We start from the raw sequence: 14,956 nt of genomic DNA, 5'->3' as shown, positions 1-14,956 counted from the left end.
TTAGAAGTTTTTTGGGGTTATGTCTCTATTTAAATATTTTTGAACACCTGGAATAAAATCATAATAACAACTCTAATGTTCTTTTCTGCTAACTCTAATGTATCTGTCACAGACCATTTTCCTGCTTTTTTGCATGTCTGATTCTTTTTCACTTTTGTCTGATTTGTGAGTTTTCTTGTTACATGATGGACTTTTTGTATTCCTACAAATATATATTTTTTAAAGTAGGCTTCATGCCTAATGTAGAACTTGAACTCATAAACATGAGATCAAGAATCACATGCTCTACTGACTGAGCCAACTAGGTGCCCTTACAAATATTCTTTTTTTTAAAAGACTTTAGTTATTCATTTGACAGAGAGAGAGCAGAAGCAAAAGCAGGAGGGGGAGAAGCAGACTCCCCACCGAGCAAGGAGCCTCATGAGGGCTCAATCCCAGGACGCTGGATCCTGACCTGAGCCAAAGGCAGGCATCTAACCAACTGAGCCACCTACATGCCTCACCCCTACAAATATTCTTGAGTTCAGTTTGCCATTAGGTTACATAGAAACAGTTTGATCCTTTAGGGTTCTGCTTTTAAGATTTGCTAGATAGGATCTAGTGTTCAATAAAGGGCTAATTATCACCTATAAGTGATGCAAGTCTGTTCCTAGCATTCTACCCAATACCTTATAAATTTTCCAACAGTACCCAATACCTTATAAATTTTCCACCAGTACAGTACAGATATGATTTTTGGCCAATGTGAGTGCAGGCACTGTTCCCTCTGATCCTTTTAAGAGACTTTTTCTACAGCCTCTGGTAGTTTCTTCACATATGTGCCTTGATTATATTCTGCAGACCACTCAAGGGCTTTTTGCAGCTCTCTCACCTCTGGTACTCTGTTGCTTTACTCTACATGCCTTGTTCTGGAATCTCAGTTTTGTCTCCTCCATTCAAGCCATCTTCTGGGCTCTGCCTTAGTTCTACCACTCTGTGTTGTAATCAGGAAACCCAAGGCAATTGTAGAGGTTGCTCTTTGATTTCCCGTCTCTGAGGGATCACTATCCTTTGTTGTCTCTGTCAAGTGACATAAAACCATTGTTTCATTTATCTATTTTTTAAGTAGTTGTTTCAAACATAAAACCCTTTTGCTGTATTTTATTTGGACACTTAAGTTAACAATTTTTATTTCCAGAGATAGTTCTCCCTGTCCCGTTGTTTGGCCTCCTTTGTCATTGTGATCAGTCACCCCAGCTTCCCCTTTTCTGCTTGGCCTCCTTCCTCAGCCCTTTCCTTGACCCCAGAACTTGGTAGAACATTCCTACAGTGATAGGAATTTCAATGTAACTGTAAAATCCATGTTCTAGTTTACAATCTTGAGGAAGTCCCACATGTAGTCCTGTTCATTATTATGAAAGGTATCTATCTATCTATTTCTTTTTAATAAAAACTTTTCCATATTGTAAGATACAGAAAGAGCTTGTTCAGAAGATCACATGTGAAAAAGTTTGTGTTAGAATATTGGTAGATATGGTGAGGTTTGAGGTGCATGCTCAGCAGCAGATCCAGTCCTCATGGGAAGTCAGATATTCATTCAGGATCCCACAGAAAATTTCCATAATGTTATCATGGGAGAAGTAGTGTTACATCAAGTTCCTGAGTGTGTCTGGCCTTAGGCTCACTGTCAAATATGGTGTATCCAGGGTTGTTGCATGGTCCCATAGCACAATGTGCAGGAATCCTCCAGATAAATGCTTCTCACAGAGGGACCAAGGGCCTAACTGAACTTTGGGATCCCATGGAGTGTTCAGAATGATGCCAATGGTTCACAATAACATCTATCCTTTTGTGAGTACTCATTTTACCAACAAGATTTCTAATACTCTCATCCATGAAGGATATATATCTTTTCCCCTGTTTTCCAAATGAAGAAATAGAGACTCAAGGAAGCAAAGTGACTTGCATTGTCTCAACCAGTGGATTACAGAGACCTGATTCAATCCTGATATGTCCAATTTCATTCCTGAATACTTTTCACTGTATCATCTAACTTATTATTTTCATACCCTTGATTATTTTGGAGCCAGCAGATAATGTAATGCTTTCTTGTTTTAAGTCATGAAGTAGCAGAATGGGTCCTTGCTATATACTACACTGTCCTCCCCCTCCCCTATTTTGAAACCCTAATCCCTATCTGGTTATATTAGGGTATAGCACATTTAAAGGGTAATTAAAGTTAAATGAGGTAAAAGGTAATTAAAGTTAAATGAGATCATAGGGTAGGACCCTAATCCAATGTAACTGGTGTCCTTATAAGAAGAGGGAGAAATACCAGTGGGGAAGACACAGGGGAAAGGCCATATGAGTACACAGTGAGAAGATGACCAAGGAGAGACAAGCCAAAGAGGCCTCAGGAGAAACAGCTCTGCTGACACCTCAATGTTGGACTCCTAGCCTCCAGAACTGTGAGAAAATAAATGTTGTTTAAGCCACTTGGTCTACAGTACTTTGTTACAGCAGCCCAACCGGAATACTGCAGTCCTCAACACCACAAAAAAGAGTCAGAATCAAAGATTTCTGCAGTCCTTCCCCAAATCCAACATTTTGTGGATTGAGGATATTTGACTCTCTCATCAGTTCAGATCTCTTGACTACACAGAACTAGCACCAACATCTTATTTAATAATTCAACCATCCCTCCAAATTCCAAGAAAAATGCCCATCACATCTTTTGGGAACTTTTGTGTTTGGAAACCATTTTTCTTTCTTTGATGAGGGTCCCTACTGAACAGTGATGGCCCAGGTTTCTTGGGATAGGTGAGTACAGAATAGGGCTTCTAAAAGTGGCATTTTCTGTTGCAAGAACCAGTATGGACACTATTCCTAAGAGCATCCTTGAGCCCAACTTGAAAGCCCCAGATGGAAAAGAGAGGAAACCCTGAAGGACTGAGAGGGTTCCATGGTGTTTTGTAACAACCAGATTAGTGTGTGAGGCACACATGGTCACACATAATATCCCAGAGAGATGAGAATGCTGTGCCTCTGAAAACTCACATTTTGGATCCAGGTTTTTGTTTGTTTGTTTTTAATATTCTAAAATATTAGAATACTTGTGATATTTCCCAAATTTCATAACTTCATCCACACATTTCTTGCTCTTATATATTCCTTCCAAATATCAGACTTTGTCAGCCCAGATACCTTCAAACCTAGCTCATTAGCACCCACCTTCTGTATTTTTCTCTTCCTCTTTTAGGAAGAAGCATGGTGATTTGGGCCATCCAGTGCCAGCCTGAAAAAAGCACAGAGGAGCAGTGGTGTGTGACTTGAGGGCAGAGGCCAAAACACCTCCCCCCCCTTCCCAACTGCAGTAGAAATTCCTTCCTTAGGTAAGGTAAGTAAACTCCACACATTCCAAGGGGAAAATGCAATTCCAGCCTGGAGCAGTGGTAGTTAAACTAGAAACAATCCAGCTTAAATTATTATATCAGCATAGTTCTGAAGGAATGCGAGGGAAAAGGGATCAATATTGATATCTTTATTTAAAGGGAGTGGAGCGCTGAGGGCTGCATTTATGTGGACAGAGTAAGGATATTAAGAAGACCTGGATCCAGGTAAATCAGCTGTGTACCCAGCCCTGTCCACAGCAGTCTCTGAAGCCCTATATGGAGAGTGGCCAGAGAAAGGAAGCCCCTAGAATGCCCTTCAGCCTCCACTGTGCCCATTTTTTCCTTTATGTTATGACAGGATAAGAAGGGAGACAAATGAGGAATGTACTCATGCTGTGTGATTAAATCCCCAAGCCAAATGTTTCCAAGTCTCCCCATTTTCCTCCACACAGATCCATGCTGCTAGAGGAGTCCTCAGGGCCACTGCCACAACACTGGATGTCAGGATTGAGCACTCCGCAGACCATACTACAGGCTTCTCCCACAGCTCCTGGTGAAACCTGGTCTCTTAAGGTACCCTAGCCTGTGATCTTCAACAATTCACAACTCAGCCATTATTAGCACCACTAATGAATCTGATAGGTGCAAAAATCCTTTGCAGGTGGTGTTCAAATATTTATATGTGCAGCGGGGTAGTATTTTGATAGAGAAACAACAAATTCTTTTCCCACAGTACTTCCAAGCGTCCTTTAGCCTTACCCCCACTGAGGCATCAGCCAGGGTACATTGTATGTACCATACAGGGTGGGAACACAGAGGGAGGGTGGGGGAAGAGAGGGAGAGAGAGAGAGAGAGAGAGAGAGAGAGAGAGTTAGTTTGCATTATACAATCTACTTTTAACATCTCAAAACTGGATTTTTTTGAAAATCATGTCTGAAACTATAGTATGAGATGAAAGCATTTTGAGTATCTAAATTCAGGCCCTGACAAACAATAATGTGCCCATTTTGATTTAGTTTTTCTCATCCTGAATAGGAGATCAAGTTTTCATGGACTGGAGAGAATAGAAGAAACTAGAGAGGAAAAGGGGGAAATGTAGAGTCATGAGACCCTGAGCAAGATCCCAGGGCACTGCCCAAGAAGTCAGAGCCCTGGCAGAGAAAACGAGTAGAGATGACCAGAGGGTAGGGAAGAATCCAGACGACTCAGGGAATCTAGGAATATAGAGGACCCCACTTGCTTGGAAGAATTCTGAGTGCCTTACTCCCACCCATCATAGACATGGTCCTGGCTCTGTGGTTACATAGGCTATTGAATACATATGGCATCACAGAATTCCCTTTTACTCTAGATTTGCCTGAGAAGTAGATGTCAGGAGTAGCACAGAAGAGCACTGAACTTACACCAACTTCCTGAAGCTCCAGAATGGCAAAGGCTTCAAGGGGCTACTTCTAGGACCCTAAGAGTAGCCTAAAGTATCTGGGAGAAGGTTGGATGAAGGAGCCCTGCATTCATAAGTGAAAGGTAACCAGCAGCCTGCACACACCAGAGACTAGCTATGAAGATGCACCTCTCAGGGGATGGCAGATTGAAGATGACACATCAGAGAACAGATACCCATCCCCACCCACTTTTAAGGCCATGGCACAAAGGGACCATATAAAATACAGCCATAATCTGTAGTAAGAAGCACACACACATGAAGAGAGAGAGAGAGAGAGGGAGAGAGAGAGAGAGAGAGAGAGTCTGTGTGTAGCCAGTCAGACTAAAATTTCATTTCTGCCATCAGTGGAAGGGGGCTTAAAAACTAATCATGTCATATGAACATAAATCAGCATTTCTTGAAAACTTCTAGATTCATATCCTGCTACTCCATTTTATTTATCTTTTAGAGCAAATTTTAAGCACGTAATAAAACAGAGATATAGGTGGAAGAAAGCTTTATTGCCAAGGATTTAAAGTGCAAATAGATGTAATCCTACCTGAAGTTGAAAAGTTGTAAATGTCATTATTGAGTGAATATTTTACTGCTATGGAAACTACCAAAAAACAAAGACATACAAAATTGCCATGTTTTTTTTTTTTATTCCTAGACAAAAACATACACAAAAATAATAAATCCATTAGACTTTCAAATAACAATAATAATGTTGGGAACAATTTTTCTTCTGTATCTATAAAACTCCAAATAAGGAATGATCTTATGTAAAGGAATAGGTGATAGCAATTCACCTCCTTTGGTGTGCAGCTTGGCATGAGTGTGGTAGTTCAGAAAGAAATATCTATGAAAGCAAAGCTTTGGTTAAGAAGAACGCTGTTAGATCAAAACCATCCATCCTATGTGGGAAGGGATTCCTATTGGGAAGCCCACAAATCACCAGCAAAAAATGAAATAGCAACAATAGCTATGAACTGAATGATGACTGTGTGCCAGGAGTACTTTACGTGTCTTAGTCACATAGTTCTAGCAATGCCCTCCCCTGTGAGAGGCCTGAACCAGGCCCCCATTTATTATTACCTCAGGTGTCCCCACTCTAGCAAAGGGCCATGATGATGTTTGAGGTCCTCAGGTATCACTGTCACCTGAAAACTGCCCCTGCACTTTTATGTTCTCTGCACACTTGCATGCCACGGGTCCAGGTCACAGCCTGTATTCTAGCATCTGAGATTAGTGAACAGGAATATCTGAACCCTCCTGGCTCCTGCCATTAAAAGCAAGTCTCTGCCTCTCTAAGAATAATATTCTAACACAGTCTCTATAAGGCAGCTTAGGCTGTCATAACAAAATACTGTACACTGGGTAGCTTAAACAATAAACATTTATTTCTCACAGCTATGGAGGCTAGAACTCCAAAATTAGAGTGCCAACATGCCAGGTTCTGGTTAGGACCTGCTTCTTGGCTTGCAGATGGCCTCTTTCTCACTGTGTCCTCACAGGGCAAAAAAAAAAAAAAAAAAGCAAGCTCTGTGGTATCTCTTCTTAGGTGTCTCTAATCCATTATGGAGGCTCCACTCTCATGACTTCATCTAAACCTAATCACCCTCCAAAGGCTTCACTTCCTAACACCATCACATTGGGGGTTACAGCTTCAACATATGAATTTTAGTGGGATGCAAACGTTTTGTCTTTAACAATCTCTAAATATAGGCAAGGGTTTCAGTTGCCCAGTAGTCACAAAACAGGCAGGAAAGACCTCAATCCTTATTCATCGCAGCAAGGGCTACTCCCTGCCTTATTTAAACTTCGTAGGGCAGGATCTCATCTGGCGTGAGATGCTGCTTCCTGGGAGCACTGAATTGTCAGACATGCAGGGAGTGTTGGGGTTGTCAGAATAGCAGGGGTGTTGAGAGTGTTGAAAATGTTGAAAATTTGGTGATTATTGGGAGACTTGGGAATATCGAGAGTCTTGGTAATGTTGGAAATTTGGGGGAATATTGGAAGTGTTGGGAAAGTTGGGAGTATCAGGAATATAGACTCTAATCCTTGTGGTGTTTAGATTTCCTGCTAGTGATAGTACATCTGTCATCAAGAAATATCTCCATAGCTAAGGAGACCTTAGTTGCAAACTTATCCTTTCTTGCTGGCTCCCACAACTGGGATGTGAGATACCAGTAGGCATTTCCCATTCTGTGACACATGATGTGCACTGTCACTTTGATGCCTTTGTATGTACTGTGCCTTCCTCCCAGCACACTGTCCCTGCTTTATCTTTCAGGAAAATTCTCACTCACTTCGAAGTCCTGGTTCTTATGTCACCTCCTTGTGAAGGCTTCTACAACCCTCTAGGCAGTAAGAACATTCATAGCTTAGCAACTTATTTTTATTATTTACTGCTAATATTGTACTATAATTAGACATTCTTTTTACTATAGTCTGAGCTCCTAAATATTTAGGCATTTGTCTTAGACTTTATTCAATGGAAGATGCTACTGGTGCCCTGCCTATGCCAAAGGCTATGTACTGCATGTGCCTGAGGTTCTCTGCCCGAGCACTTGTGTTCTCATGTTGGGAGTGGAGTTGGACTCATTCACTCATGGGGCAAGCCAGGAATGGCAGGGTGTAGATACCCTGAAGCAGCCTTCAACCAGAGAAGTGTGTGGGGAGTTGTGAGAGAGAACCCAGCAACGAGCCTTGGTTGGGATGACTCTACACATGCTCATAGCCTTATCTCATAGTTGACTTCTGAGGACCCCAACTCAGACAGGTCTCAGAATTTAGTTCAATACCTGACTTCAATTAGGTTCTTAATAAATTTGTGCTGAATAGAATTAGCCCTGAAGTTGATCAGAAATCCATTCATTTATTTATGGATGCAATGAACATTTGAGAAATGTATCAGGTTTTAGAAACTGTGCTAGATGCAACATGATGAACCTAAATGATCATTTTAAGGAATCCAAAATCTAATGCAGGAAATTTTACATGCAAATACGAAATCTTACTATCAGTTTTAGTTACCCCAAATTTAGCATCCGAACACAACAAACAGTTACTAACTTGCATAGTTTCTCTGGATCAGGATCCCAGTGAAGCTTGACTGGGTACCTGTCACTCAGGGACTCCCATGGGGTTGCAATCAGGCTGCCAGCTGGGGCTGCATGATCCAAAGGCTTGACTGGGCTGGGGAATCCATTTCAAAGGCAGACACTCACATGGCTGGAAAGCTGGTACTGGCTGTTAAAAGGAGGCTTAGTTCCTCCATGGGACTCTATGGGTTGCACATAGGATTCTATGTAGTCAAAAAAGAAGTGAGCCCTCTTGGCTTCCACTTTGCTAATCACCCTATTAATACCTTGAGTTCAGCAAGCACGATTGGCAGCATTTTATATCTTTCCTAGGCTTATTAGTAACTAAGAGATTAAAAATTCCTTATACACATAGAAGAGAGGGTTAGAGGCACAGAACCCTCGAGCACTTCACTTCCTGGGGAAGTTAGTATTTCTTGGAGGACCAAGGAGGAGGCCTTCTGATGCTTTGTCCTTGCTGTACCAGCTCTGAGCCCAGAACATGGCTGATCATCTGATGGTAAATGGCACAAAGTGGCTGAAAATGTGGGTGCTGGCTTGACTTTGGGGAAGTTATGTGGCTTCTCTTTGCCTCATTTTCCTTATGTGCAAACTAAGGGTGATAATAGTAGCTATCCCATGAAGTTGACTAGGGATGCAGTGGGTTAACACCCATGGAGCACTGAATGCCTGACATGCAGAGAACACTAGACACAGGGGATCTTTACTACTTCTCTGCTGCCCCTTTTGCTTGCAGGCAGAATTCTTACACTGCTGTGATAGGTCATTCAGACAGACATCCCTTAAATAAATTAAGAATCAAGAATAGATCAATTAAGATTCAATTTACCAAATTGATATAATATAAACAAAGTAATTGATGTTATGGGCTTCATAATAATTATGTGTTCAGGTAGACATACAACTCACTTCTACCTGAAAGCACAATTTTGAAGCCCATAATACCAATTGCTTTGTTTATAAAATCAGACACATATGCCCCCTCCACACACACATACACAGCTGCAGCAGCGTGGCAGGCTGTCATGTGCAATAGAAGTGGTCAAGTGAAGTAGAATTGAATGTTCCTTGGGATCAGAAACTGGGTCCCTGGATGAGGTCTTTAGTGTTTAAACAGTAGTGAAGGGACACAGAAACCTGCCAATGGTGTTTTGGACACAGGAACAGCATGGGCAGAGGTGTAGAGGGAAGACAGTTGACCAGGGCTGTCTGAATACCCCCTCTCAGGAAGAGAAGCTGTGATAACCACTCCTAAAGAGGCCCCTCCAGTGCTAATCAGGGTTTTGGTACTCATGAATATCTTCCTTGAGGCTATGGAGATACCAAATAGAAGGCATTCTTGGATTACATATCCAGCCTGCTTCAAACCAGGACCAGGGGCAAACGAAAAGCAAGGCTTCAGCTGAACTGAGATGAGCAGATGGCATTGCTGAAGAAGTAAGGTATCTAAAAGGCTGTGAGTGGAGTGGTCAGGCACAAAAAGGAGAGCAGGAAGCTAGCTCTCCAAGAGTAGAAGCTAGAGAGCCATCTTAGTTCACTCTGAGGAGCAGATTTGTTGTCTGGGCTTCCTGGTGTGCAGGGTGGCAGGCAATGAAGAACCAGTAGGACAGGTTAGAGTTGTGGGTATGGCCTGAGAGAGAGAATGGAACAGGTAAGGGCGTGGGCTTGAGACCATAGTACCATGGGAGTTTTAGGAATTGGGGTGATGTTGGTGGGCTCAGAGGGGAATTTGGTGCTAGTCTTCCAATCCTCCTGTGACCAGGAGCCTGATGGAAGGGGAGAATTTGGAGCAGCATCCTGAGGAACAGTGCACAGGACACTCTCTCTGAGTCAAACATTCTTCCTTTCAGCTTGAGGTTCCTGCTCCAGCTGTTCCTAGTGGCTAATGCTCATTCCAGTGCTTGGTAACCACTGCCAGGCTCTGTCTTTCCTATTTTGCACTCGCTCCTTCTTCTGGGCAGATGCTGGCTCAGTCCCCCATGTGGCACTTGGCTTGAGGAGATTCAGGTAGCACTCTGGCTGTCCCTATGGACCCTCTAAGTGGATCTTGGCTTCCACCTTCGGCCCATTTCCTCTGAGCTCTGTGCTGTCAGGAGGCCATAGCTCTGCAAACCCATGTTTTTTTGGCTGAAGCTGATGAAACACTAGAGTCAGCTTTAATTTTTGATGGTGTGGTGGTTTGTAGACATGCTCCAATGGTTCCCACCACTCCCATTCTTCTCAATGCAAATCACTCTGTGGGCAAACAGAAGACCAGAGAGGCAGATCTGTGCCCTGTCCCCAGCTTTCAGTTCAGGAAGCTCAAGTGGATTTTCTCACTGTGAATGCTAAACCCCAACCATTGTGAGTATAAACTACTTTCTGTCAAGTCAAAGATGAATCTTCTTCTTAACCCAGTGTTCTCTGAAAAAGAGACTTGTTGATTTTATCTCTGGATATGTTAATAAGGAGATACTCCCCAGTCCCAGCTCTGCCATACTCTTACCTGTGTACTGGTGAGACTAGGCTAGACTAGGCTGTGGGGCAGGGTAAGGAGCCTGGAGGCTCCCCAGTACTTAAACTCCTAAAAATGGGCAGGGGCTAATAGGATGCAGCTCATCCACTGTCTCTCATCCACTTGTTTTTCTTATCATTTCCGCTATCTTAAGATGTCTATTTTCTTCTACTTTTATCTTTTATTAAAATTCTCTTTTGGATATTTTCCTAAGATAGGGTATATGGTTTATAACCCTGTGGCAGACCTTCCAAAGACTAAAGCTAACAGAGAGTAGATGTGTTGATAAAAGCAAGATGGAATCCTGATGACACTGGTGCTCTGGCTCTGGGACCTCTTAGCTTTATTAGCCAATAGTTCCCTTCTTGACTCAAGTTAGTTTCATTTCAGTTTCTTCAACAAAACAATTCAGACTAGGGATTCCTGGGTTGCTCAGTGTTTAAGCGCATCTGCCTTCAGCCTCAGGGCATGATCCTGGAGTCCCAGGATCGAATCCCACGTTGGGCTCCCTGCATGGAGCCTGCTTCTCCCTCTTCCTGGATCTCTGCCTCTCTCTTTCTGTGTATCTCATGAATAAATAAAATCTTTTAAAAAATCCAAACTATTACTACACATACACACACACATGAAATATCCTCTAATTAATTACATAGACATTTGTCAGACTTCTAGTATGATTACAGAATAGTAGTAGATGCAGGAGGAGATGCAAATTAATATAAGATTCATCTATTCCTCTCAAAGAAGTTATATTCTTGTTGGTGAGGCAAGACATATTTCAGATTACAGAATATGAGATTCAAGTAACAAATCAATCCAGAAGAGGTGATTAGTGCCAGAATATGAGTCTTTAAGTGATGGTCTTTTTCTTTGGGTTTTAGGATAATAACAATGGTGAGATTTGAAAGTCATTTTTCACTTAAAGCATTTACCCTGAGGTAGGAGAGATTCAAACACTCATTTTTCTGCAAAAAAAAAAAAAAAAAGAGGTCCAGGGTAGAAAAGATCCACGCAAGATCTACTGTAAATTGTTAGCAGATCTAGGACCCAACCCTGACCTTCTTATTCTATTAAAGTATGGTGCCACTCTACTTTGCTTTACGCTTAGATTTTATCTGTTCAGATATAACAGCGATGTAGATATCTAGGCATATCAATGATAAAAACATTACTGAATATTTATATTCACAATTCTCATCTTCATCATCAAATAATTACTAAGTACTAAATTATGCAAATTGAGTCCAATCTCTACATTACATATTTGTAAGGATGTTAGATCAATTATGATCATTGTATTAATTTGCTAAGGTTGCTGTAACAAAGTACCACAGACCAGGTGACTTAAACAACAGAAATTTATATGCTCACAATTCTGGATGCTGGAAGTCTGAGATTGAGGTTTTAGCTTGTTGGTTTCTTCTGGAGCCTCTCTCCTTGTCTTGAAGACAGCATCTCTGTGTGTCTCACATGGTCTCTCCTCTGTATGCATCTGGGTTCTGATCTCTTCCTATAATAACCTCCATCACAAATTGGTTAGGGCTTATCCTAATGACCTCATTTTAACTCAAGCACCTCATTGAAAGATTCTATCTCCAAATCAGTCACTTTCTGAGGTACTGGGACTTAGGACTTCAACATATGAATTTCAGGAGGGGGGTACACAATTTAGCCTATAACAGTTATTTTAAAATTTCAAGATAATATAAAAAGAAAGAAAAGAATATTAAACATCATAAGAACAAAAGATTCCAAATTTAAGGTAAAAAGTAAAGAGGACTTAATCTTGGGCTTTTGTATTGCAGTGCTTCATATGCTGAGGATTTCACCTCTGCACATGCAAATTGCCCCCTTCCATCTGATCAAAACCTTTTAGACTTCAGCCTGGCACTCCTTCCCTCTGTCAGCCTCCAGTCAACAAGAACTCTGCATCACCCATTCACAGATGCTCAGGAGCATCACATGGCTGAAACCATGATAGGCCACAGAATATGTGAGACCCCTTATCTCTACTCATGTGGTTTTGTTGTTTTCAGAGAATAATAATGTATACATTAATTAATGTATTAATAGATTGTATATTAACAGATTATGCACTAATGTAATTAATATTTTATAGTTAATAATTATATTACTTATGTTTTAACAATTAATACATACTTATGAATAAGTGAAATTATGTTTTTAGGTTATATTAACATAATTTATCATGTTATACTAATATGAAATGAATACTTTTATTTAATATATAGTAATTATATATTATACATAATATGCATTTATATGTAATCTATATTTTCTTATATGTAAATTTATGTGCCAATATATAATATGATACCTTTATATTATCTTTATTATATCATATAGAGTTACATTTTATACATATATTTTTAAGATTTTATTTATTTATTTGACAGAGAGAGAGAGAGAGAACAGTGGGAGGAGCAGCAGGCAGAGGTAGAAGGAGAAGCAGGCTCCCTGCTGAGCAGAGAGCCCATGAACCTTGATCACACACCCTGGGATCATGACCTGAACTGAAGGCAGATGTTTAACTCACTGAGCCACCCAAGCATCTCCTAGTTACATTTTATATTATATTGTATTATATATGGAAAATATAATGATTAAATATCATATTTAATATGTATAACACATATCAATATATTATATTAATAATTAACATATTATTATTTTATGATTATAAACATATTGAATATTTAATAAACTTAATATACACTTAATACATAAATATTTTACCAGATATTTATATATGTTATATATTAATATGTCATATTTACTATATTGACATTAGCATATACTATATTAATTTAAAATATGTAATATTTATATATAAGTTATATATTATACTATATAATTACTATATACCAATCATATAGCTGGGTCTTTAAACACTATCTCTGTATCCTTGAATGTTACTACATTAACTATGAACATACATTTGACCCTGGGTAGGCACTTAGCTTTTCTGAGCCTCAACTTCCCTATTTTTAAAATGACAATACCTTCCTGCCTGTTAGAAAGAACAGCAATGGCAATGGTGGATGTGACATAAGGATGAAATCTATTAAAATTTCAAATCACATAATAAGGATGAATCCCTACCCAGAGATTGCTGATGTGGAGCACTGTGGCAATGCCAGGGCTATGTCCCTGCAGAAGAATCATGGCTCCATTTGTTACAAAGAGACCATGATAGGTGCCACTTGCAGATAACATAGAAACTGTGAAGAGGAATTATAGTTTGATTAAATTGGGCATACAACTGCATCTTGTTCTGTGACTCCTAAAATAAGTATCAATTTACTTATGTTTTGTTCGGCTGTTCATGGGGAAGGCTGCTCTCAACACTTACATCACAATGAGGTGAGTGACACCAGGTGGTTTTGTTTGGGAAATTAGAAGCTTGAGGTTTATAATAAAAAAAAAAAAAATGGGTAGGAGGAAATGTGTTAGCAGAAAATCTTGGAGAGAATTAGTAAGTTCCTTGGCTGCTCCTAAGGCAAGTGCTTAAAGCCTCTACATCTTCCTCTTCTCAAAGCAAGTTCAGCAGAAGATACAACATGTTCATTTGCCACCAGTGAGATAAATTATTTGAATTTCTAACACAGAATAGAAATGAGGAATATGGAAAAAAAGGAAATGAGGAAGATAGGGTTTAAGTTCAAAAGGCTGTTAAAATGGAAATCTCTGAAGAAAAATTGTTCCCACTATTACATTACTAAACATATTTCTAATATAAACAAAAGACACTGGCTTTGGGTTGAGGTCTGTAAGCAGACACTGATGAGGCCCATATCAGGTGCTGCTTCTAGTCCTGAGATTGTGGTTCTCATATTGCAAAAAGACATTTGAGGTCATATAGGTTACACACCTTCCTGTATGCTTCTGCTTCCCCAGCAGCCATGTTAAGGGTGAGCTTGAAGAAGGTCCAGACAATACCTTGGGTCTAAATGAGGGAGAAACTGGAACTTTTCATTGGTGTTATAATTATTTGGTTTGTTAACTGTTTTGTGTTGAACTTAATAAATAATAACTTATTTAATTTAAATAAATACTATTATATGCATGTTTGATTTTAATATACAAATGTTTACATATTTGTAAGCATTTAAAATACCTTATATTTGGTCATAAGGTGTGTTTTTTTTTAAGATTTATTTATTCATGAGAGACCACACAGAGAGAGGCAGAGACATTGGCAGAGGGAGAAGCAGGCTTCCTGCAGGCTCGATCCCAGGACTCGATCCCAGGACTCTGGGATCATGACCTGAGCCAAAGACAGACAGACGCTCAACCCACTGAGCCACCCAGGTGCCCCTACTCATTTTTGATACATCCATTTAGATCAAATAAAGAATGGTCATGTCACAAAAGGGGGACTTTTTTTGTCCTAAATGGGAATTGTCAAGAGGCCTCAAGAAAGATAAGGTGACAGATGGCATATTTCCATAACTACACATCACTGCTTAAAATCTCTCTCTCAGTAGAGAACTTCAAAAGTAGATTTCTTGAGACATATTTTTTCAGTATGAATGTGTTTCTT

The 14,956-nt window shown here is 40.1% G+C and overlaps 1 long non-coding RNA gene across 2 annotated transcripts in view; it reads left to right on the top strand.

Moving 5' to 3' along the window:
- LOC118354244 (uncharacterized) overlaps positions 1-14,595 on the top strand; it is a 40,568-nt gene extending 25,973 nt beyond the window's left edge. The window contains exons 2-6 of one of the 2 annotated variants that reach the window (XR_007409604.1): positions 3,239-3,376; positions 3,824-3,944; positions 4,723-4,895; positions 12,198-12,385; positions 12,810-14,595. This is a non-coding gene — a long non-coding RNA (uncharacterized LOC118354244). The remainder of the gene's footprint in view (positions 1-3,238; positions 3,377-3,823; positions 3,945-4,722; positions 4,896-12,197; positions 12,386-12,809) is intronic. The other variant, XR_007409603.1, reaches the window with a different exon arrangement.
- The last annotated feature ends 361 nt before the right edge of the window (positions 14,596-14,956 follow it).

Source organism: Canis lupus, chromosome 3, assembly GCF_003254725.2.
Source record: "Canis lupus dingo isolate Sandy chromosome 3, ASM325472v2, whole genome shotgun sequence".
NCBI classification, from domain to species: Eukaryota; Metazoa; Chordata; class Mammalia; order Carnivora; family Canidae; genus Canis; species Canis lupus.
This window is presented reverse-complemented; position numbering and strand designations above follow the sequence as displayed.